This window comes from Myxine glutinosa, chromosome 8 (assembly GCF_964187855.1).
Source record: "Myxine glutinosa chromosome 8, kmMyxGlut1.1, whole genome shotgun sequence".
Lineage (NCBI taxonomy): Eukaryota > Metazoa > Chordata > Myxini > Myxiniformes > Myxinidae > Myxine > Myxine glutinosa.
Window position 1 is genome coordinate 160,822,617 of NC_136268.1, and position 25,027 is coordinate 160,847,643.

Below are 25,027 nucleotides of genomic sequence, written 5' to 3' on the forward strand. Positions count from 1 at the left end.
CGACTTGTGCTCAGGCATGGATGGCGGATCTGGCGGTCTACGAGACGAATCTTCATGGCTTCCCAGGGGCTTCGGCTCAGCACGAAGGGGGAATGCCGATTGAAACTCGTGCTAAAGGGACGGGTTTTCCCTGATGTACACCTTATGGTTTTACCCGCATTATGTGCTGATATTCTGTTAGGACACGATTTCCTTAAGCTGCATGGACGTCTGGTAATGGAGTTTGGTGGGCCTGACACTCTTGTTGTGGGGGCGGACGACGCGCTTGCGGTGTGCGCCCTAGCGCAAATGGACGTCCAGCCGCTTTCGCTGTTCCCCAATCTAACCTCCGACTGCACCCCTGTCGCGGTAAAATCACGACGCTACTCTCGCGCTGACATGCAATTCATTGCGGACGAAACGGCTCAGCTCTTGAAAGACGGCATCATAGAACCTAGTAGGTTGCCGTGGCGCGCCCAGGTCTTGGTGGTGCGCAGCGAGGCCCATCGCAGACGCATGGTAATCGACTATTCCCAAACGATTAACCGCTTTACACAGCTGGATGCCTACCCCCTTCCGGGGATGGACGCGCTAGTGCAACAGGTGTCCCAGTATTCGGTCTATAGCACTCTCGACCTCCGTAGTGCGTACCACCAGATCCCTATCTCTAGGGCGGATCGTATCTATACCGCATTTGAGTCGGGGCAGCGGTTGTACCAATTTACGCGATTGCCTTTTGGGGTAACGAACGGGGTCGCTTGTTTCCAGAGGGCCATGGATGACCTCGTTGCGCGGGAGCACTTAACCGATGTTTTCGTCTACCTCGATAATCTTACGGTTTGTGGATATGACCAAGGGCACCATGATGCTAATCTGAAGCGCTTCCTCGAGGTCGCGCAGCGGTATCACTTAACTATGAACGAGGATAAGTGCCAATACTCCCTACGCACGATAGATCTTCTGGGGTACACCGTGACCCATGGCTCTGTCGCTCCGGATAAGGAGCGTCTGCGACCTTTGCTCGACATGGCCCCTCCCTGCGATCGGGCGTCCCTGAAGCGCGCCCTTGGGCTGTTCGCCCATTACTCCAAATGGGTGCAAAGTTTCTCCGCGAAACTTCGCCCCCTTGTGGCCTGCGACACCTTCCCCCTGAGTTCGGCCGCATTGACGGCCTTTGAAGGCCTTAAGACCGACATCGCCCGAGCCGCCGTGGCGACAATCGACGAGAGCGGCTCGTTCGTCCTCGAAAGTGACGCCTCGGATCAGGCCATCGCGGCGACCCTCTCCCAAGGGGGGCGTCCCGTGGCTTTCTTTTCACGGACTCTTACCACCGCTGAGCGGAGGCACTCGTCCGTTGAAAAGGAAGCATATGCGATCGTCGAGTCTATTCGGCGATGGCGCCCGTACCTACTCGGGCGGAGCTTCCAAATCATCACGGACCAGCAAAGCGTTGCGTTCATGTACGACACCTTACACGCCCAGCGCGTTAAGAACGAGAAAATCACTCGCTGGCGTATCGAACTCGCCGACTTCTGTTACACCATCAAATATCGCCCGGGGAAGGATAACCAGGCCGCCGATGCCTTATCACGACCGGCTACATGTGCTGGTATCACCTCTTTGGAGGGCCTACGGGTGCTGCATGCCACTGCGGGCCATCCCGGCGTAACGCGTTTCGCTCATTTTGTGCGGAGTGGGAATCTCCCATACTCGATTGACGATATCCGCCGTATCTGTCGCGACTGCGCTATCTGCGCGGAGATCAAACCGCGTTTCTATAACCCTCCCATGGGGACTCTGGTGAAGGCTACACGCCCGTGGGAACGCTTGGCGATGGATTTCAAGGGCCCATTGCCGGTGTCGAGCGGCTCTCGCTATCTGCTCACTATCGTTGATGAGTACTAGCGATTCCCCTTTGCTTATACGTGCGCGGACATGACTGCTGCCACGGTGATGCGATGCTTACAGAACTTGTTCTCTATGTTCGGTTACCCGGCCTATGTCCATACCGACCGGGGTGCGGTCTTCTTGTCTCAGGAGGTGCGCGGCTATCTGCTCCAAAATAACATTGCGTCTAGTTACACCACGCCGTACAGACCCCAGGCTAATGGGCAGATCGAACGCTTCAACGGGATTATCTGGAGGGCCGTCATGCTCCACCTCCGGACCCTCGGCCGGGGCCTCGATAAATGGGCTTGGTCGCTACCTGCGGCGTTGAACTCGATCAGGGCTCTCCTGCGTACGGCAACCAACCAAACTCCCCACGAGCGACTTTTCCACCACCCCAGGAGCTCGGGGTGTATACGGTCTTGGCCCGGGCCGGCCTACCATAAACGGGCGGTCCGCGCGAGCAAGTACGACCCCCTAGTGGACAAAGTGCAGATTCTCCAGGCTAATCCTGAGCATGCTCGTGTGATGACGGCTGATGGCCGTGAGACTACTGTCTCCGTCCGTCACCTTGCCCCTTGCGGGGTCGACGACCTAAGTAGGGAATCGGACGAACCGATCGAACCCATCTATGAGTCTACGGCCTCTCCCGACGCTCCCATCGCCGAAAGTCTACCGACCCTCCCCTCGCCGAGACTACCTGGGCCCGACGACTTGGAGTTACCCCCTTCGTCACCCGACCCTGTTGGTGCCTCTGACGCCGGGGACACAGGGATACGTGATGCCGTACCCGGGGAATTTCGGACGCGTGCTGGCAGAGAAATTCGCCGCCCGGCCCGATACGGTTGGGTCGACTGATATTCCGCACCCTATTCGTGCTGACGCTCACTCGCTTTTAGCCGCGCGGCCGTATAATTCTGACGGGGGGAGAATGTAGTGAAATCGTATTCGTACTGAACCCGGGGTGATGCTCGCTGCACGCTGACACCGCTAGGGGCATGACTATAAGACCCGCTGCTGCGAACGGTGCTCCAGAGACTTCTCCTGTGACATGTTACATCCGTAGCCTCGCTAACGGTACGCCTGTATAGAATATCCAGCTTGCTTGCATTGAATGATACTAGGGCATTGCCCGTACTATATCTATATCTAAAATTATATCCCCCCCCTCTATTTACATGAAATGGTTTGGTCCAAAGCGAACGGCTTGCGAGTACGGTGACAATCCCCCCCCTCTATTTACATGCAATGGTTTGGTCCAAAGCGAACGGCTTCCGGAGTTTGGTAAAGAAATCGCCATCGCGTGCACAAACGCGCAGGAAAGCGAATGAATCGCAAATTCGGTTTTATTAGTTTTAAAACATAGTTTAACGCCAACATAGTTTGCAAACGTGAAATAAATGAATACGCTCTCAAATGTGCCATCCGAGGCAGAGTGTGTCCTCCACGTTCGGCACACGCGATCGTTCGCTGCTCTCTGATTGGTTGAATCGTTTTTTGGACATAGCTCGGTAAGTAATTGTCCGATTAATATGAAACCTTGAAAAGGCACATCCTCGGGTCCCCAGCAATATACCTGGCAAGTTAAAAGTATATCGGACCCGTGGTTGTCGAGAAACAGCGGTCACAGACAAACAGACGTACAAACGTACAGACGTACAAACAGAGATTACTGGAATTATAGATAGATGAATGGACCCATGAGATGTCGCATCGTATACTTATTGTGTATTTCTACTTTACAGGACGATGTGATGATCTAAATGCAATTAAACCAAACCGTTGGACTAAAGTTGTGTGGACCTGATTGGTTTTACACAAAGTAAGTATGCCACGGGGGGTTGGAGCCAGTGTTTCCCGCTCCAGAAAAAGTCGACAATGCTCTTTTGCAGTGTAATAAGAAGGCTCCCGGGCGGTTGTAGGCATATCATCTTATGCCATAGCATAGAGGCGACAAGATTGTTAATGACGAGAGTTCTTCCGCGGTACGAAAGTTGAAAAAGAAGTCCTTTCCAGCGGGCCAGTTTTGCCATTACCTTGTCCGGTAATCCCACCCAGTTCTGCTGCTCAAAGGTGTTGTCTCCGAGGAAAATACCGAGGTATTTAATGCCACTTTTCTGCCAGTTCACTCCTCCTGGTAGGACAATTGGCGGGCAATCTCCAGGTCCTATCCAAAGGGCTTCACTCTTCTTCCAGTTTACCTGGCCTGAACAAGCCTGACAATATGTTTTTAGTGCCTGAGCCACCGCAGTGACGTCAGCACTATTTTTTATATAAATACAGACATCATCTGCATAGGCAGAGACTTTTAGCGGTGTGGTAAGAATTGATCCAGTGAAGCCAGAAATGTGCGTACGTAATTGGAGCAGAAGAGGTTCGATGGCAAGAGAGTATAAAAGTCCAGATAGCGGGCAACCTTGCCGTACTCCCCGTTGTACAGCAATGGGGCTACACAATACTTGATTAATTTTAAGAACACTGGATATATTACAATACAAAAGTTTAACGTACGAGATAAAAATAGGTCCAAACCCAAAATTCTCTAAAACTCTAAAAAGGTACATGTGGTCAATACAGTCAAAGGCTTTTCCTTGGTCAATAAAAAACAGACCAACATTCATATTAAAATTGTTACAAAACCGAATGGTATCACGGATAAGAAAGATATTATTAAAAATAGTACGTCCAGGAATACAAAAGGATTGATGTTCTCCTATTAGTACATTCATAAAAGGTTTCATTCGATTAGACAAGGCTTTGGCTAAAATTTTATAATCCGTACATAAAACAGAAATAGGACGCCAGTTCTCTATAAGTTGAGTGTCCGCTTTCTTAGGAATTAAGGTGGTGACTGCTCTCCGGCAACTCCACGGCAGTTGTCCATCCTCTAAACATTCATTCAATACCCGCAGTAGGTGAGGTCCAATGGCGTCCCAAAAAAACTGGAAAAATTCACTAGTCAGCCCATCCAGTCCAGGGGCTTTATCAGGTTCCAAGGCCTTCAAGGCAGCGGTGAGCTCAGGTAACCTAAGAGGATCCTCCAACTGCTGCTTCTGATCCTCCGCCAATGTCGGAAGGTTAGAAACAAGTTCCGATATTGCATCCTGGTTAATGTCATGCCGCATAAACCGTTGTTTAAAATGTTTCCGGGCACATTCCCTGATTCTGCCATCTTCATAAAGGAGTTCCCCATCATGGAGCAAGCGTGTAATCATTGACGAAGAGGCCCCCCTTTTAAGGCTGAAGAAGAATTTGGTTGGAGCATCAAGGTCGTGTATGTACCTCATCTTCAGGTGCAATAAAGCATTTTGTGCTCGCCTTTCGGATATGGAATTCAGTAAGGCCGTTTTTCCATGGATTTGTTGCCTCATTCCCTGGTAGCTCACACTTGCAGTTCCCTGAAGCTGTTCCTGTAATTCCAGGATTTCATCTTCAAGTCGGGTTGTGGTTTTTCTTTCCTCTTGAACACCATACGCACGATATTGTTGGCAGAACAGTCTGATGTGCGTTTTGGCATTATCCCACCATTGTCTGAGGTTTGAGAAATTCCCTTGGGAGGCAACCAGAATATTCCAAATTTCCGGAAAAATGTCCTTAAAGGTACTATCATCAAGTAAGTTGTTATTAAATTTCCAAAAAGCACTCTTGTGTTTCGGGCAGGGGGCAGAAATTTTGAGAAATGTTGCGCTGTGGTCCGAGAATCTTGATGGGCAAATTTTGGATGACAGAACGAGGCGTTCAAGTGGAGGATTAATATAAAACTTGTCCAAGCGAGCAAGTACAATATTACCCTGATTGCATCGACACCATGTGTATTGCCTGATTGATGGGTGCTGTACCCGCCATATATCTGTCAAATTCATTTGTTTTAAAAATTTGGTGAGAGGGATTGTGGAGGCAGGATGGGGCTCTGCACTGTTCCTGTCTAGTTGGGGTTGGAGGGTGCAGTTAAAATCTCCACCAATACAGACATGATTGTCTTGGTTTTTTTAGGGCGTTTTGGCTGTCGAGGGACGTTAGGTGTGTCCCAAGGTCATTAAAAAAAACTCGCCGAGCTACAGGCGTACTTGGGGCATAGATATTAAAAATAGTATAGAATTTTCCACAGTAGTGGAATTCTAGGGATGCTAGGGATCCCTTGTGTATTTCGTCGAATTTAAGCGATGAAGGTGAAAAGGAGGGGCTAAGAATTATTGCGACACCGCCTTTGCGGGAGTCACCGTTACTAAAAAAGGACAGGCCGGGGAAGAGCCTACACCACTCTGCGACACAGCAGTCGTTGGCATGGGTCTCTTGTAAGAGGGCAATGTCAACTTTCTTCTGTAATAAAAAATCCCTTACTTGAACTTTACGGACAGAGCTACATCCTCCGTTAATATTCAAGCTACAAATGGAAAAACTCATTACAGCTATAAGGAGGAGTGACCACCACTCAATTTTTTGATAGCAGTTCATTCTTAGCTTTTTGCAACCACTTCTTTAAACGGTGACGTTGGGAGGAATTGAAATAAAAAACGTGGGGCCGTTTTACCATCAGTCTAGCGGAATGTATAAAATCAGGTAGCTCCGGGAAAAAGGTTTCTATAACAACATTCCTTTTTCGGAATGTGTCCTTAAGAAACCTTTTTATCTCGGAGGGAGGGATTGGAGGGATTTCTTCTTCCTTAAGGCTACCACATTCACTAACAGAGTCATCTATATCAGATGGCTCAGATGGTGTGTCACACTGGTTTTCATCATTTATCTCCTCACCGTCATCACATCCCTCCACGTTATCGGATGAGGCATAGTCCATAGAAGGAGGGGACGGGGAGGGAGAGAAATGAGCCATCTTCAGGGGAGGGGGGGGAGGGGGGGGGGGTACTAATTTTTGCGGTTCAACCATATCAGTTTCTAGGTCAGTAGACAAGGGCGAGGATTCATCCACATCTATGTCCTCCAATACCGAGAAACGATTTTCTGTGACGGGGGACAAATCTAGGCCAGAGAGGAGGGGCTGTCGGTTTTCAGTTGTAGGTTTTTTAAAGAGATGACCGTTTTAATCTGTTGTTTGCAGATGTCTTTCTCCTTTTGGGCAGACTAATTGAAACTCGTCCTGGTTAGTGGGAAGAGATTGCAAGGGTTTGGGGGGAGGGGGGGAGGGAGGACGTGATCATCGGGAGGGGATTCCTATCGGCTACCACGACGGGAGAGGTAGGATCAGTTATAGCAGGCAACAAGCTGTGATTGGACGATGTCGCCTGGGGGGTGAGATCTATCGTTAACAGGAGATGGCTGCAATTAGATCCTTCAGTAGAGGGAGGGGCCCCTGTTTCAAGGGGAGGGGAAGGGGGTATGGCGGGGGGGTTTGGATTGGTGGTAAGAGGGCTTGGGTCGGTGGTGGACAGATTGGGATCAGTGGTGGTAAGGCTTGGGTCGATGGTGGGAAGGTTCGGGTCGGTGGTGGGAGGGCTTGGTTCGGCGGCGGGAGGGCTTGGTTCCGTGGTGGGAAGGTTTGGTTCGGTGGTGGGAAGGCTTGGGTCGGTGGTGGGAAGGCTTGGGTCAGTGGTGGAAGGGTTTGGACCGGTGGTGGGAAGGTGGGGGGGTTGCTTATTCCCGGTTCGGAGGGGAGGTTGCACTTGTGGAGAATTCTCTTTTCGGGGGCAGTCATGCTTAACATGCCCAAATTGTCCGCAGCCAAAACATTTTAGAACGTTGGTGGACACGTACACTGTATATTCGTTCTGTTGATGTTTTAATTTTATTATAAGGTTTAAATCCTTCTGGGAATTTTTTAAAATCATAAACACTTGCCGCCGGAATGAAACCACGTGCCTTAAATCGTTGTTTCATGACCCGAAGGGAATCATGGAGATACGAGACACGATGGTACCGTATCGGGACAACTCTTTAATTAGTACATCGTCGGATACAAATGGGGGGCAATTTGATATCACGACTTTTATCGCTGGGCTATCTAGTGGGGAAATCATTACAAATAAATCTGGATCGATTGTCAAACCCTGTTCGACAATTTGTGGGACACAATCCACGTCGGACAAAAAAATAACGATCCGCTTGTTCATCCGCGAAGCGGCAACAACCTTGTCGATCCCGACAACACGACCGGTTGCGAGGACAACGTCCTCGACACTAATCTCACGTTCCGGAGGTACACAAAAGAACCCGTGCTTGCGGGTCAGGCTCTGAAAGGCCATAAATCGAGATAGTGCAGCTGCCATGCTGGAACAGCTGCACTTACAACCCCTCCCCAACTCGGGGAGGGTGAATATATAATACAATCTTCCCTACCCGAACTCCGGGAATGGGAGGCAATCAGACCTCTCCGATTTCCCTAACTTCGGAAAAGGGAGGCAACAAAACAAACTGAAGGAAAGATAAACGAAAGGAAAAAAAGGAAATAGAGGTTTAAGATGAAGGAGCAAACACCGATCGGGCGACGCCCAAAAACGGCGAACCCTTACCAGCGATCACCCTGTGCTCTCCGGCTCTCTATCCCGTCTCAACGTATATGGGAATCACCAGGAAGACTCCACGAACAGGCACAAGGACACAGAGGGGGGAAAACGGCGGGGGGGGGGGGGGGGGTGGGGGGGGGGAATGGAGCAACAACACAGAGCACTCACAGGCCTCCACAAGCAGACGCCATGACAGTACAACCAGCATACAAACGGCCAGCAGGTGGCGACAGAGAGAGAGAGAGAGAGAGAGAGAGAGAGAGAGAGAGAGAGAGAGAGAGAGAGAGACTTCTAAGGTCTTTTATTACAAAAGTATAAAAAGCAAAACAAAACAAGTAATACAATAGCAGTCAACAAAATAATTAAATCAAGGAATTGAAAAGCATGACATTAATTAGAGCAGCAAAAAAAGTTCATCCCCCTCCACCTTACACAACATTTCAGCTTTGCACCATTTTTGAACAAAGTGATCAAGCCGAGAAGTGTCTCGGCAAACGTTCAATTCAATCTTAAGGCGGGCAGACACAAGGCCTTTGAAGGCTAACAAAATACTGCATTCCGGTGAACTTACCCCAGAAACCCTGCTCTTCCGCGTAATGTATATCGCGAGTTTTGCCTCGGCAAGTAAAAATGAACGATTTGAGAACCAACATTCTCGTTAGACACAGGCATGCAGTAGACAAAATGATAAAAAGAAAAACAAAAACCGAAATTCTGGAAGATATATTTCAGGAGTTGAAAAAGTAGAGCCAGCCTTTGGCATCCGACATAAGCATGGAAAGTGTCCTCGGAGTGAAGGCAAAAAGGGCAGTCGTCAGATGTCACGAGGTTTAGTCTTTTAAGAAACGCGTTGGAAGGCAAAGAATAGTGTGCAGGCCGCCACTGTATATCGCCAGCACGTTTAGACACAGGTAACGCGTACATCGGCGACCAGGTAGGAGAGGATGGAGCCCCTGCAGGTAGAAGCTCTTTCCAGTGGGTGGTCAGTGGGCTATTGGGGTTAGCAGAGATGACAACATTAAGACATTGCACGTACAAAGTAGCCTTTGCACAGGCTTGTAGAGGCTTTGTGGAAGGAGCACCAGAAAAACAAAAATCAGGGAAGTCAGGGTGCATCGTTTTTGTGTTCTGAACATCATGCAGTAAAGGCCACGATACATTAAAAGAGTTGAACACTTTAACAATTGAACGAAGAAGTTGTCCAATTAGTCGGGCTGAAGTAACATTGCATACTTCCGAAATCTGGTTGGGGGTCTGCCATCCAGAATAAGTATGATTAACAAAATCCTTGACAAGAAAAAAACCAGATTCAATAAAGGATTGAATTAGGGACCTACTTTGGCAGTCATGGCAAAATAGGCTGTTGTAGAAAACGGGTTCACACACAAAGTTCCAAAATTTATATGTATCCTTGTTTCGTACTGGAAGGAGGCACTGACCGGCATTCACGAGACTTCGATAAAAGGAGGGCAGCAAGGAGATGTCTATTCGCTGCAGATCGAGTAGAAAGAGCTCGGGGCCACACCTGAGCTTACCGGCTTGTTGCAACAAGCAGGAAGCCAGGGGCCGCCAAGACATGACTTCCTTGTAGAGAAGTTGGCGCAAGGTGGTTAATCGAAAAGCCAGTATTTTACTGGTAATGTCCACAAGTCCTTGACCTGCTTAATCCAAGGGGACACTTAGAAGATCAGCTCGGAGCCGGTGCATGCCGTTCCAGAAAAAATTAACAAGGATACGCTGCAAGTTAATGACTAGCGATTTGGGCGGTTGTAAGACAGCCCTCCGATGCCAGAGTTTGGAAGCAGCCAAGTTATTAATTATCAGCACTCGACCTCTATAAGACAGTAGGCTGGACAATCTTTTCCAACAATTAAGGATATGGGAGATTTGATCAACCATCTGATCCCAGTTCTTTAAGGAAAAGGTCTCATTCCCAAGAAACACACCGAGATGTTTAACACCATAATACCTCCACTGCAAAGCATTAGGCAGGGAAGGTGAGATAAATAACCGAGAAGGACCAAGACACAAGGCTTTACTCTTACTCCAATTGACAGTAGCAGAAGATGCCAAATTGAATTCACATAGAGCACTTGTGAGGGCAGCAATGTCAGACTGAGTGTTAACAATCAAACACAAATCGTCAGCATACGCAAGCACCTTAACAGGATTACCAAGAGGTGTCACCGAGAACCCAGAAAGTTTGTGGCGTAAGTGAATCAGCAAGGGTTCAATGGAAAGTGAATACAGGTACCCGGAAAGAGGGCAGCCTTGTCTAATACCTCGCTGAATAGGAAAAGGTGAACATAAACTGTTGTTGATGTTCACCAAATTAAAGTTGTTGTGATACAGCAGCTTGATACAAGAAATAAAGAAGGAACCAAACCCAAACCCCTTCAAAACTTCAAGTAAATACGAATGGTCAACGCTATCAAAGGCCTTTTCCTGATCTAAAAAGATCAGCCCGGTGTTAACATTCTGACAATGACAGATCGAAATCAAATCACGAACAGAAAAAATATTGTCAAATATCGATCTGCCGGGAATACAATAAGACTGGTCGGGGGATACAAGGTGCTTGATTAAGGTTTTTATGCGATTAGCGAGTAACTTAGACAGGATTTTGTAATCTGTACAAAGTAGAGAGATCGGGCGCCAGTTCTCAACCAGTTGAAGATCTCCCTTCTTCGGGATTAATGAAATGACGGCACGTCTGCAGCTCAAGGGAAGTTTACCAGTTTGTATGCTTTCTATGAAGACAATTAGCAGACATGGTCCCAGCAAATCCCAAAAGGTGCTGTAGAATTCCACTGGCAACCCGTCTAAGCCAGGTGCCCTGCTGGTGGGCAAGGTCTTTAAAACACTAGTGAGTTCGTCCAATGTTATTTCGCCTTCAGCAGTCGAATTCTGGGTCTCAGTAAGTGTAGGCAAGGATGCGGTAAATGAATGTATATGGTTTGGGAAAGTGTGCTTGGAGGAGTAGAGGTGAGAAAAGAAAGTCTTAATAGTAAGTTTAATGTCACTTGGATCAGTCAAGATCCTCCCACCAACAGAACGCAAGGACAATATTTGTTTTTGTTTTTTTGAGGCAGTTTCCAGCTTGAAGAAAAGTTTGCTCGGGTTATTTAGTTGTTGCAAATGAGTCATTCTCATCCGAAGGAGTGCACCCTTTGCACGTTCGGCCAGTAATTCATTTGACAGGGCTTTCTTTTCATACATCTGCTGCTGCCCATTATTACGAGAGGAGGACACTTTGTTTTGCAAGTGAAGAATTTGCGTCTTCACCAGATCTATATTTACATCGTGATCCCAAGTACTGTGTCGTGAGAAATTGACAAAAAAACTCTAATTTGAGCTTTAGCGTTGTCCCACCACTGGCGTAAGCACGAGAACTCTTTATCCATCGTGATGTAATGTGCCCAAAAGGCCCTAAAGGATGCAACAAAGAATCGTTTTGAAGAAGTGTTGTGTTGAACTTCCAATAAGGGCTCACCACCTTTATGAGTGGCAACTGAAAATGCATAGTGATGATGTGGTGATCGGAAAACCCAGATGGGAGAATAGAGGTGTTTAAGACGAGGTTGAGGAAATGGTCAGAAACATACAATTTATCAAGTCGAGCTAGCGACACTAAGTTGTTAGAGCAGCAACACCAAGTGAATTGTTACTGCATCGGATGTTGCAATCTCCAAATGTCTGTCAACTTGAATCTTGAGATTGAGCGAACGAGAGGTCTTGGACTGGCTGGATGTGGCTCAGCCCCATTCCTATCAAGGGAGGGGTTAAGTGTGCAATTGAAATATCCTCCGGGTTACAACCGTGAAGCCATCATCTGCATCATTCGTCCCTCCTGGGTGAGCATTTTGCGAAGGAAGTGATTCCTGTCCCTCAGGTGAAGAAGAAGAGTCCCGTCTTTCAGGCGGAGGAAGAAATTCGTCCTTCAGGTGGTGTGGTGTTCTGATTGGACGCTGAATTAGCATCAGGGAGATTATTCGGACAACCCCTCCGCAGGTGTCCATGCTGATTACAGGCATAGCACGTCAACACCTCTGTTGTTGCATACATTTGATAATTGTAGTTATTGTGGCGGACACAAAAGCCCACTGGCATGGTGACATCATTCCGCGCACCAAGTGGGCGGCGGCCACGCCCGAGGGGTAGGCGTGGCCTCAGGGTATACACTGGGCGCGTAGCCCGGAGTGCGCCAGTGCTACAGTGACCTCTTGTCAATAAAGACACTTTTGTTTAACCGCGTTGTCCGCTTCCTCCTTGATAGCAAGTCGCGCGCGTAGCACCGCGCTTCATTATCATGTTTTATCGTGAATTTAACATCAAGGTCACGACGGTTCTCGTTCAAAATCATAAATAATTGACGTCTGAAGGAATAAACGTGTTTATAACGATCGTCACGGCACCGTAAGGGAACCATTGAAATGCGGGACATGACTGTGCCAAAATTACGAAGAGCAAGCTCGACTTTTTCGTCCTCCAAAAATGGCGGAATGTTGGAAACCAGAACTTTTACTGATGGCGAATCAAACGGTGAAACTGGGATGAAAATACCGGGCTCGACGGATAAACCCGATTCCACAACACCCGCAACCATTGCTTGTTGTAACACGAAAACAACAACTTTCTTGTTCATGCTCGAAGCTGCAAGGACATTTTCAGCTCCGATAATTTCACCGACGGCGATAATAATCGCTTCGACCGCAACATGAGCTGGAGGAACACATGTGAGGCCATGTTTCCTGCTTAACGATCTGAACGCAGTAGGCCTACTGCAAGGACGGACGCTCGTCATGCCGGCCCGGGCCGTGATAAGGATAGCGACGGCAAAGTGAGAATGTAGTTAATTACAAAAACAGTTCTCGTCACTTTACACAAAGCGATAAGAACATGCCGATGCAATGGAAAGCAACGAACTCATTTACCATCACCCACCGCATGTGCTCTGTCTCTCTCTCATCTCAAGGAAGGGAAGGGAGGGAAAAGGTAATACAGGGGAAAGGTTCGAGCACAGGGGAGGAAACACGAATACTAATGGAGTAATGATATGAGAACAACAGGGGGATCGTGGGGGCGAGGGAAAGGTTGAAATAATGAGGGAAAACAGCCGGAAGACTCGACAGCCAGAGTAACTCACACATCCCCGAACTGCACAACCCGCCATCTTGCCACGCCCAACACAAGAACGGCCAGCAGGGGGCGAGAGAGAGTGAGAGAGAGAGAGAGAGAGATCACCATCTTGTCTGCGATGGGAATGTGAGAGGCCCATAGACTCAGCTTCATCACGAGAGATTCCAAAAAACTTGAAGGACTCGTTTTCCATGGCCTCAAGCCGAGTAAGATGGGAAGCAGGGGAGCCAGCCAGGAGTGGCGTGCAGTCCATCAAGCTGTGGATGAATGGATGAAGGCCTTGTAGATGGATAGAAGTTCAGGTGTGCCAAAGAAGGACTTTATACAGAGGATACCAAGTCGGTTAACATAAAACAACAAACGTGAGATGTATTGTGAGGTAAACATGAAAACCAATTCTGTTTAATCGAAATTTGTATGTCTATTATGAAAACCCACAAGGAAACCAGAATGGTACTCGGTGGAGCGCATACCTCCACCAAGCTCAACAGTTTAAGTTTTCTATCCCACCGATTGGTCCGTATGCAGATCCGGCCTTTCGTCCTTGACACACAGAAATCGAATCGATTCGTTCTGGTCATACAACCAACCTGTCCACCTCGTTTTGTCCGAATCCATCCATAACTTAACATATCCTACTCACAGACAAGCAGACAAGGGTAAAAACACAATATCCGTCCATCTTCGGTGGTGGAAATAATTAGTCTCGACGTCGGTGCAAAAATTGAAAAATAAAATGCAGACGCACAGGCAACTGAAATTTTTGTGAAGACAAATGAGTTTGTCCAGATGAAGGTCACCCTTTGGTGAAACCCTCACACCCGCTGCTTTGCCCTCAGACAAGCCGTTTGGTTTGCTTCGGTGGTTTCCCCATTTTCCAATCCCCACACGGTGAAGACCGAAACCAGACTCCACTCAGCTGCTCCGTTATGCCTGAGAAACGCATCAAAAGTCAATACTATTCTGGAAATTTCGAACAATTTAATGGAAACATTGGGCGACACGAAAAAAAAACCACGTGATCACTCCCGACATCACCCACAAATCATTGCTCAACATTGCACTGTTGCGTTTCCAAGTGATAATAATAATCGTGTACACAAGAAGCCCTCTGTCTTTCCCGATACGAGAAACGCACAATCCTTTAAGCAGGACTCGGGCCTAAACCGATTACGTGCACTTTGTTAGAATCTTCGAGCTGCAGGTAAAGCTGTGGCCATGCAACACACTGGGCCCCAAAAGTCAAGAACACAAAACAACTCACAAACCACAATTACATTCATACTTTTTTGTCTCTAAATTAAGTGAGCTGTCATATGATACAGATTACATGCGCAGGGGAACAACATCACATTGGCTCACAACAAGGAAGGTATATAATCACAGAAAATCGTACATGTGAATATCTGGGAATGGGATGCAATGTGTGGATACAAATCTATCAGGAACACATTGATGGAAATTCACGAGTTGAACATAATAGAATCACGAACATGAACATGCTGCTTTGTCCATGAATACCCTGGACATGCTGCTTCTGCTGTCTCAACAATGGATGGAGGTCCTCAATGCCAAACAGGAAATTAGAGCTGTCTCCCTTGACATATCACATGCCTTCGATACGGTCTGGCACCCGCTCTGCTCACCAAAATCTCCTCCTATGGTATCCATGGAAATCTCCACGCATGGCTTGCGGACTTCCTCTCTGGTCGAAGGCAACGTGTGGCCCTGAATGGGTTTCTCTCATCTCCTCTTCCTGTTCAGGCTGGAGTTCCCCAAGGTAGTGTTCTGGAACCTGTGCTTTTTCTGGTCTTCATCAGTGATCACTCCGACTCTCTGGAAAACCCTCTCTATCTCTTTGCTGATGACTCCACTTTATGCCGCTCCATTCCTCTTCCCTCAGATCGGCAGTCTGCAGCCTCCTCACTCTCTGCAGACCTGGACAAAATCACAGACTGGTCAAACAAGTGGAACATGTCTTTCAACCCTGACAAATATCACACTCTCACTATGTCTCTCCAAAAAGACCGACTGGACAACGCCCCCGCCCCCCCCCCCCCCATCTACTTTCTCAACAATCCTCTCCAAGAAGTACTGTCACTCAAGCTTTTGGGTCTCACTATCTGCAATGATCTTTCCTGGGGAAACCACATTTCCAAGCTGGCCTCCAAAGCCAGTCGCCGACTGGGCATTCTCCGTCGTGCGAAGTCCTTCCTTGGCACACCTGAGCTCCTCACCACATACAAATCTTTCATCCGCAGCTCAATGGAATACTGCTCTCCCCTCTGGGCTGGTGCACCTGCCTCACACCTAGCTCAGCTTCACGCTGTTGAAACCAAAGCTTTCAGAATCATTGGAATCTCCCGCGATGAAGATGATTGCGAGGGCCTCTCACTCACTCACCGCCGGCAGGTTGGTGGTCTTTCTGTCTTCCACAGACTCCGATCCGGCCTAGCCCGCCCAGCTCTCTCTGTGCTCTTTCCTCCAAATATTCCTACAGGTTGCACAAGATCTGCCAGCAACCCTCTTCTGGTGAAATTGCCAAAATCCAGACTCTCTGCTCACCTTCACTCCTTCATTCCTCTTTTCTCCCACCTCTGAAACAAACTCCCTCACTCCCTTCAATCCCACTCCTTCCTCCAGGTCTTTTAAACAGCTGTTCACCACCATCTCTTATCTTCCCCCATCCAAAACTTGCTCTTTTCTACCCCCATCATTTCACCCCAGATGCACTTTTTTTTGAAATTCCGACTTCTTTCCTGGAAGTCCTATCAGTGTCTATGTGTTTTATACTTCTTTTATACATTTTATACACCCCCCCCCCGCCCCCCACCCCCCAAGCCCTCTTCTTCCAACAGATCTTCCGATGTCCCTGTCCTCTACTGTTGTACTTGTGTGCTTCCCTCTCTCTCCCCATCTTGTCTCCCGTTCCCTTTATTATATGTTTTATGTGTCCGTTGTTTTTTTCTTGTATACAAAGGATCTTGTATACAAAAAATTTTTTTTTAAAGAAATGATAAGTTGCAAATATAATGATATTTTGTTATTATTTTACTAAACGAGATTTAGATCTGCATCCTCCAGGTGTGCTCCTTCATGCGCTTATCTGAGAGGTCTCAGGAAGGATTAATTCACCTGTCCAGGGCACAAGGTCCTGTATCACAAGAAGGTTTTGGGTGTTTGCCCTTGTGAATGCAATGTCCAAGCGTACCTGCGATCAGATCACCATCAGACAAACTTTTTGTATGCCAACATGGAAAAAAACACAATATTGTGCACACCGATCAGTTATATAGAACGTCAGGGAAGGTTCAAAAGTCTCACTCACTCACTGTGTCCATCCACAAAGATCAGACATTAAAAAAAAAAAAATCACCAGTCTACTTTCTTGATCACCCCATAGATGTAGCTCATCTTTGGAGCTGCTTGTGGTTGCATTTAGCTAGAAAATAGGAGGGCCTTGGGGAGACCATATGGCTAAATTGGCATCAAAGGCTGGCCGCAACACTTTTTTTTTTGAATAGAGTCAGGTCTCATGGAAGAGCTAGAACACTGAACGCATCGGGATATGACAGAACAAAATGAACAGCAGAAAGAGGGAGGGGTGAGGGGGGCGGGGGGGTACCAACAGCATGGTTGAAGGACAAAATAGAGGGAAACTTGGACAAATAATGGATGTGATGAGGAAAGAGGGGAAAGGGAGGACGCATGGTGTGGAAAAGACAGATACAGTTTGCAAACTCTCAGGAAGGGAAAACTGGAAATTTGGAAGGAGGTGAGTTTGGGGTTAACAGGGAGAAAAAAAAGAAAAAAAAAGATCATGGTTTTGGATGGGGGTGATCTGAGATGGTGGTGAACAGTTGTCTTGAAGACCGAGGGGGAAGAATGGGATTGAAAATAATGTGGAAGAAGAAGACCAAATGAGTAGAAGGAAGCACTGATTCTGGAAAGCACCTATGAATATTATGTTGAGCTAAGTCCTCTCAACTATGAGCAGCAAATAAATGTACAAGGTGTGCACGTGAAGCACCATGGAGCATGGCCCCGCACTTTGAGCAGGGTGGATGCAGTCAAGTCCGACGCCCTGAGATGCCAAATGATCTCAAACCGAAGATCAAGTCTCAAGTCTTTTACTCTTCACAACACAGATACCTTGGTGGCCTCACAGCATTTTACTGCCTCTCTCATGGTCTTGATTCTTGAGCAGTTTCTGGTCTCCGGCCAACCCAACGCTTCGAGGCCGCACATGTACACCCACAAACCTATTCCATTTCACCATCCGTCGTTTACAGTTTGCATTTCACTATTTCTTTATCCCACACATTTCATTTATATGGAATTGCCTTTACAAAACTGTTCCCATTCATTCTCACCCTCAAGTCTTTCAGGATGGCAACCCATGGCAACCTAGAGTCTTCCAATATTCCTCCCCCACAAGCTTTTATGCTCTAATCCCCTGCCTCTTCAATTACTCTTGGAATTTTCTCCCTGCCTCTCTTCCTTAACTGTGATCTCCCACCTCTCCTGAACAACGTGGGTCCTTTGATAATCTGTTTTCTGGTGGTTTGTCAACCACTGTACAGCTTATCCACAAACCTTGAAAGAGTGGACACAGACGCAGCAGTCTTCAGTTTTGAGGTTTTGAAGATAATCTTGATTAAGGCAAAGTAAAATAAATAAATCTTGTTTTGACATAGATATAAAAGCTTATGAAGTACTATTGCAGGAGTGAGAAACAATAAAAGATACGAAGTGCATAACTGCACATCATGCAACGATGCAACAACAACAAAAAACATTTTTGGATTTTTGGATATCTGAGCCCTGGTGTTGGGCTAGCGGCTAGGGTGCCGGCTTAGGATCCTAGGATCCTGGGTTCGAATCCCGGTCGATCGCTGAATTAACGCCAGGGGGGTTGACTCAGCCTGTCATCCTTCCGAGGTCGGCTAATTGAGTACCAGTTCACTGGTAATTCCCTGTTTGTCGTTAAAAGGCGGCAAAAAAGGTTGGCGTCAGGAAGGGCATCCGGCCGTAAAACATTGCTTCAAAAAGGGGACCAAAAAACAACAACAACCACGGTTCCCGAAAAAGGCCAACCCCCGCTCTGCGGGGAAAAATGGCCTCTAAAGGTGGTTATATATATTTTTTATAATGCTGTGCAGGTTACCCTACCAGTTATGTACAAGTTGCTGATACTTGACAAATGCAGTGCGTCCAATCAGCCTTGGTAAGCAGAGCGAGGAAAGGATAGGTTAGAATAACAAGGAGACAAAGACGTAAAATGTCATAGCCCCCGTGGTTTTAGTAATTTTGTTGTACGTAGTTAAAGATCTTCAGTCGGCCATCTTTGGTCGGATTACAAAAAAAAAAAAAAAAATTCTTCTTCATATGTATAATCTCATGTATTGTCTTTGTGCCAGGTTTGAACAAAACTGGTCCATGTATGCCCAAGAAATGGTTGTGGACAAGTTGAACAAAATGGCCGCCAGTCAGCCATCTTGGATCTGATATCGAAACAAGATGATGTGCATATGTAAGCCATCATTCATTATGTGTGTGCCAAGTTTGAGCAAGATCGGCAGTAAATGCAGGTCCGAGAAATGGTTGAAAACGTGTTCAACATCGGTCTTTTCTTTTTTTTTACAACTAAAATGGCCGCCAGTCGGCCATCTTTGATCGCATCGCGAAACAAAATGATGTGTATATATATATACCGTCATGTGTTGTATTTTGCCAAGATTGAACAAAATTGGTATATACACCTCCTAGATATGGTTGCAGACGTTTTTCGTACCCAACGGAGAAACATAACCAATTGTCTCAAGGTCGCATACTACTTCGCACTACTTCCGTTGCAAGGTGGGCGACCATGACATGACATGGGCAGCACACATGTTGCACCGTTTGTAACTCCAGACTGACAAAATGGTTTAATGGGAAACAAACGTCGATGCCATCCAATCAAAGATGAACCCAATGGAGTTCGATTAATGGCTAAAACCACATAGGAGGCTTTCAAACCGGTCGTCCACAATTTCCTGGGGAACCACAGGGCAGCCCAGTTGGTTCAATGTATGATAAAGGCCTAGTTGAAGAAATGGGTTGCCGTACGTCACTGAAGTTGCATTTTCTTCATTCACACTTGCACTTCTTCCCAGCCAACCTTGGAGCCGAGCGATGAGCGGGGTGAGAGGTTCCACCAATATATCAACAAAATGGAGACAACCCATCAGGGGGGTTGCAACCCCAACATGATGGGGGATTATTGCTGGTTTCTTGAGAGACAAACCACTGCTCGTCACAAACGTAAAATAAAGTGCTTAAAATAAAGCATTTCCAAACAGTTGATGTATACTTTATCGTTTATACAATGTGTTTATGTTCTTCAATGTGCCTAATTGTATGGTTGACAGTTATTGCACATTATATGATGTGTTTATATTGTGCATTTGTGCAAACAAGCCCTCTCCCTCCCACACTTCTCCCTGCTCTCAAATGTTGTGGTTGTGTGCTTCCCCTTCTCTCCCCATCTTGTCTTCCGCTCCCTCTTTTTGTATATTTTGTTTGTCTGGTTGATTTGTTTGTGAAATAAATGTTAGCTCTTTCACGAGCCTCGATTCAGTATACAAAAAAACAACATAAAAAAACAAAAAAAATGTGCTTGATTTTTTAATTAAACAATTCCTGAAAATTTTAATTTTTCTGTGATTAAAAATCCTGATGTGCTGTGTCAATTCTGACTTCAGATTTGGAATCAGGATGCTCAAATTAATAAAGGATACCTATATTTACCTCAGTAGCGCGTGGAAAGTTTTTTTTTGTTGTTGTCCAGTTTAAACAATGGGAATGAAGGTTATTTTTTGTTTCTTTAATTACTTTCTACCAAAGGCTCACCATGCTTCACAGACAAATATAGTGAAGTCGATAGTGTGCCGTCGCAAGTCTCCAGACTTCCCCGCAAAAACAAAGTTGAAAGATGCCAAAACCTTCCACCAGGAATGATCCAACATCACATTTTTAATCGATTGATTTTTCCTGCACAGCAAAAATTAAAAGAATTTATGCTCAACTGCTTAGAAGTGGACGGACGAACGGACAGACAGGACTGACCAGGCAGAGCTGATTACAAAATCCCACAGTTTTTTTTTTTTTTTTTCCAAAAAGCGGGACGATAACTAGACCGAGCAAAGTTTTCAGACCCTTCGAGAACTTGTTTTGTGTGTTTTTATGTACGTATGTGTTTATGTACGTATGTTGTATGTACGTATGTTGTACATGTACTCCCATTTAAAATATCCTGCACATACTTTATAGATATACATGCGAAGTGAGCATGTCGATGAAGGGAAGAGATTCGTCGAAAGCACCGACTCACACCATCATCATTATATAGACGTACTCACATTCCAGTTGTACATACTTTATCGAGGTACTCATTTGAAAAGAGACAACGTGTACTACTGGCTATTATTACGTGGTGTCTGTGGCCTACATTAGCACATTCTGTATGGCCAGCCAGACAACGAACCAGCCAGAGACAGACAAATAAATAAATACAGCCAGCCAGACAAACAAGCAAACATCCAAGCAGCCAGACAAACATCCAAGCAGCCAGACAAACAAGCAAACAGCCAGACAAACAAGCAAACATCCAAGCAGCCAGACAAACAAGCAAACATCCAAACAGCCAGATAAACAGGCAAACATCCAAGCAAACATCCAAACAGCCAGACAAACAAGCAAACATCCAAACAGCCAGACAAACATCCAAGCAAACAAACATCCAAACAGCCAGACAAACAAGCAAACATCCAAACAGCCAGATAAACAAGCAAACATCCAAACAGCCAGACAAACAAGCAAACATCCAAACAGCCAGATAAACAGGCAAACATCCAAGCAAACATCCAAACAGCCAGACAAACAAGCAAACATCCAAACAGCCAGATAAACAGGCAAACATCCAAGCAAACATCCAAACAGCCAGACAAACAAGCAAACATCCAAACAGCCAGACAAACATCCAAACATCCAAACAGCCAGACAAACATCCAAACATCCAAACAGCCAGACAAACAAGCAAACATCCAAACAGCCAGACAAACAAGCAAACATCCAAACAGCCAGATAAACAGGCAAACATCCAAGCAAACATCCAAACAGCCAGACAAACAAGCAAACATCCAAACAGCCAGACAAACATCCAAACATCCAAACAGCCAGACAAACAAGCAAACATCCAAACAGCCAGATAAACAGGCAAACATCCAAGCAAACATCCAAACAGCCAGACAAACAAGCAAACATCCAAACAGCCAGATAAACAGGCAAACATCCAAGCAAACATCCAAACAGCCAGACAAACAAGCAAACATCCAAACATCCAAGCAAACAAACAGCCAGATAAACAGGCAAACATCCAAGCAAACAAACATCCAAACAGCCAGACAAACAAGCAAACAGCCAGACAAACAAGCAAACATCCAAACAGCCAGATAAACATCCAAGCAAACAAACAGCCAGATAAACAAGCAAACATCCAAACAGCCAGACAAACAAGCAAACATCCAAACAGCCAGACAAACAAGCAAACATCCAAACAGCCAGACAAACAAGCAAACATCCAAACAGCCAGACAAACATCCAAGCAAACAAACATCCAAACAGCCAGACAAACAAGCAAACATCCAAACAGCCAGACAAACATCCAAGAAAACAAACAGCCAGCTAAACAGCCAAACAAGCAAACATCCAAACAGCCAGACAAACAAGCAAACATCCAAACAGCCAGACAAACATCCAAGCAAACAAACAGCCAGACAAACATCCAAGCAAACATCCAAACAGCCAGACAAACATCCAAGCAAACAAACAGCCAGATAAACAGCCAAACAAGCAAACATCCAAACAGCCAGACAAACAAGCAAACATCCAAACAGCCAGACAAACAAGCAAACATCCAAACAGCCAGACAAACATCCAAGCAAACAAACAGCCAGATAAACAGCCAAACAAGCAAACATCCAAACAGCCAGACAAACAAGCAAACATCCAAACAGCCAGACAAACATCCAAGCAAACAAACAGCCAGACAAACAAGCAAACATCCAAACAACCAGACAAACAAGCAAACATCCAAACAGCCAGACAAACAAGCAAACATCCAAACAGCCAGACAAACATCCAAGCAAACAAACAGCCAGTTAAACAGGCAAACAAGCAAACATCCAAACAGCCAGACAGCCAGACAAACAAGCAAACATCCAAACAGCCAGACAAACAAGCAAACATCCAAACAGCCAGACAAACATCCAAGCAAACAAACAGCCAGATAAACAAGCAAACATCCAAACAACCAGACAAACATCCAAGCAAACAAACAGCCAGATAAACAAGCAAACATCCAAACAACCAGACAAACAAGCAAACATCCAAACAGCCAGACAAACATCCAAGCAAACAAACAGCCAGTTAAACAGGCAAACAAGCAAACATCCAAACAGCCAGACAAACAAGCAAACATCCAAACAGCCAGACAAACATCCAAGAAAACAAACAGCCAGACAAACATCCAAGAAAACAAACAGCCAGATAAACAGGCAAACATCCAAACAGCCAGACAAACATCCAAGAAAACAAACAGCCAGACAAACATCCAAGAAAACAAACAGCCAGATAAACAAGCAAACATCCAAACAGCCAGACAAACATCCAAGAAAACAAACAGCCAGACAAACATCCAAGAAAACAAACAGCCAGATAAACAGGCAAACATCCAAACAGCCAGACAAACATCCAAGCAAACAAACAGCCAGACAAACATCCAAGAAAACAAACAGCCAGATAAACAAGCAAACATCCAAACAGCCAGACAAACATCCAAGCAAACAAACATCCAAACAGCCAGACAAACAAGCAAACATCCAAACAGCCAGACAAACAAGCAAACATCCAAACAGCCAGACAAACATCCAAGCAAACAAACAGCCAGCTAAACAGCCAAACAAGCAAACATCCAAACAGCCAGACAAACATCCAAGCAAACAAACATCCAAACAGCCAGACAAACAAGCAAACATCCAAACAGCCAGACAAACATCCAAGCAAACAAACATCCAAACAGCCAGACAAACAAGCAAACATCCAAACAGCCAGACAAACATCCAAGCAAACAAACAGCCAGATAAACAGCCAAACAAGCAAACATCCAAACAGCCAGACAAACAAGCAAACATCCAAACAGCCAGACAAACATCCAAGCAAACAAACATCCAAACAGCCAGACAAACAAGCAAACATCCAAACAGCCAGACAAACAAGCAAACATCCAAACAGCCAGACAAACATCCAAGCAAACAAACATCCAAACAGCCAGACAAACAAGCAAACATCCAAACAGCCAGACAAACATCCAAGAGAACAAACAGCCAGATAAACAGCCAAACAAGCAAACATCCAAACAGCCAGACAAACAAGCAAACATCCAAACAGCCAGACAAACATCCAAGCAAACAAACAGCCAGATAAACAGGCAAACAAGCAAACATCCAAACAGCCAGACAAACAAGCAAACATCCAAACAGCCAGACAAACATCCAAGCAAACAAACAGCCAGTTAAACAGGCAAACAAGCAAACATCCAAACAGCCAGACAGCCAGACAAACAAGCAAACATCCAAACAGCCAGACAAACATCCAAGAAAACAAACAGCCAGACAAACATCCAAGAAAACAAACAGCCAGATAAACAGGCAAACATCCAAACAGCCAGACAAACATCCAAGAAAACAAACAGCCAGACAAACATCCAAGCAAACAAACAGCCAGATAAACAGGCAAACAAGCAAACATCCAAACAGCCAGACAAACAAGCAAACATCCAAACAGCCAGACAAACATCCAAGCAAACAAACAGCCAGTTAAACAGGCAAACAAGCAAACATCCAAACAGCCAGACAAACATCCAAGCAAACAAACATCCAAACAGCCAGACAAACAAGCAAACATCCAAACAGCCAGTTAAACAGGCAAACAAGCAAACAGCCAGACAAACATCCAAGCAAACAAACATCCAAACAGCCAGACAAACAAGCAAACATCCAAACAGCCAGACAAACAAGCAAACATCCAAACAGCCAGACAAACATCCAAGAGAACAAACAGCCAGATAAACAGCCAAACAAGCAAACATCCAAACAGCCAGACAAACAAGCAAACATCCAAACAGCCAGACAAACATCCAAGCAAACAAACAGCCAGATAAACAGGCAAACAAGCAAACATCCAAACAGCCAGACAAACAAGCAAACATCCAAACAGCCAGACAAACATCCAAGCAAACAAACAGCCAGATAAACAGCCAAACAAGCAAACATCCAAACAGCCAGACAAACAAGCAAACATCCAAACAGCCAGACAAACATCCAAGCAAACAAACAGCCAGATAAACAGGCAAACAAGCAAACATCCAAACAGCCAGACAAACAAGCAAACATCCAAACAGCCAGACAAACATCCAAGCAAACAAACAGCCAGTTAAACAGGCAAACAAGCAAACATCCAAA

The 25,027-nt window shown here is 46.0% G+C and overlaps 1 protein-coding gene across 1 annotated transcript in view; it reads right to left on the reverse strand.

Moving 5' to 3' along the window:
- The window catches only part of MCU (mitochondrial calcium uniporter), a 128,652-nt gene that overhangs the window by 47,154 nt on the left and 56,471 nt on the right, over window positions 1-25,027 (reverse strand). The window lies entirely within an intron of this gene.